A 1,741-nucleotide genomic window follows, 5' to 3' on the forward strand; every position below is an offset into this window, starting at 1 on the left:
ATATATATATATATATATATATATATATATATATATATATATATATATATACACAATATCTTTAGTTTATTTAATTATTTTTATGTGGTGCTGAGGATCAAACCCAGTGCCTCATGCATGTGAGGCAAGTGCTCAACCATAAGCTACAACCCACAATGTTTTATTCTTATTCTGGTAAGGAGGAACTTAAAAAGCTTAATAATCCAAAAATGGGAAGAACACAACCTCAGAATAAAGTGGTTTCATTAAAAACAGTGTTTTCAGAAAATAATAAATATAATTTATATAACATACGAGAACTGGAATAAAAATTTACCCTTACTATATGAGATGAACTGATGTTTTCTATTATCCTATTCCTCAAAAAAATAAAAAAATAAAAAGTTGGTCCCATTTATAGGTTGCTCCCTACAGTTTGAAAACCACTGTTTTAAAATTTTAAATTGCATACATCCTTTGAATTCAATATAGTGAGGTTAAATTTTAGAAAAACTCACTTTGTTGCCCTTAATTTTCCCACACAACATTTAAAACTTTGTCAAGGACCTTAGGAACCAATAAACAAGAAGATCTGGCTAAAAGAAGTGTAAGAGTGAAATCTTTTTCTTTTTTCCTTCCTTTCTTTCTTACCTCTTCTCTTCATGGTACTGGGGATGGGTGGGGGTAAAACCTATTATGAATTTTCTTTTTACAGCAGGGGGTGGTTCAGGGGTTTGAACTCAGGGGCACTCAACCACTGAGCCACATCCCCAGACCTATTTTGTTATTTTATTCAGAGACAGGGTCTCACTGAGTTGCTTGGCACCTTGCTTTTGCTGAGTCTGGCTTTGAACTTGCAATCCTCCAGTCTCAGCCTTCCAAGCCACTGGGATTACAGGCGTGCACCACTGAACCCAGCTATGAATCTTCTTATTAAGCAAATAATTATTCTCTAACTTCCTTTTTTAGTGCATGAGATGTTCATGTACCTTTAAGGCTTTGGAAGAGGGTGGGTCAACAGTGCCCCCTGTACCAACAGTAATTCTCTTCTAGTAATTATCTACAAGCCCTAGAGAAAAAAGAAAATAATTTCCTCTAAGCATTGTCTTCCACAGGACAGCAAAGAGAAGGAAAAAAAAAAAAGAGAGAGAGAACAGATCTGGCTTCTGGGTATTGTAGTGATAGGGGATGTACTGACAGGTACATCCTGCTGCAGTGCAAGGTAGAGGAAAGCTAATCTTTCCAGCTAGGCTTTTGGCAGGCATTGAACCCAGATAGAGATGATCACTGCAGTTGTTCATTTCCAGGCATGAAGAATACAGCTGCAGACAATAAGCAGGTAAACTGTAGTGCAAGTGGAAAGCTCTGAGTCTCCAGACACCAAGCTCATTGGCAAAAGCAAAGTACTATCAGAGCCTTTTCCTGAAGGACAACTTGATAGTTGGAACATGCCTCCTACTTCAGAAGAGATTAGGGGTAGGGAGTGTTTTTGAATCTCTCATAGACTATATCACTCTAAAATTATTTTATTTGCTGATTGTCAGCCTCCTGCCCCCACTTTCTAGTTAACTGCACAAGGGCAAAGACCTTTCTTGTTCCCTGATGTATCCCTGGAAACTAAAACAGTGCCTGACATATCAAAAGGCCTCAATAACTTTGTGAGACTGAGAACTTAACATGTAGGTTCTGAATTAACAATGTATTGCTGAATTAATAAATAATTCATCCCCTACCAATTTTTTTTTTTTTTTTTTTTTTTTTT

This window comes from Marmota marmota, unplaced genomic scaffold, assembly GCF_001458135.2.
Source record: "Marmota marmota marmota unplaced genomic scaffold, marMar, whole genome shotgun sequence".
In the NCBI taxonomy this organism is placed as follows: domain Eukaryota; kingdom Metazoa; phylum Chordata; class Mammalia; order Rodentia; family Sciuridae; genus Marmota; species Marmota marmota.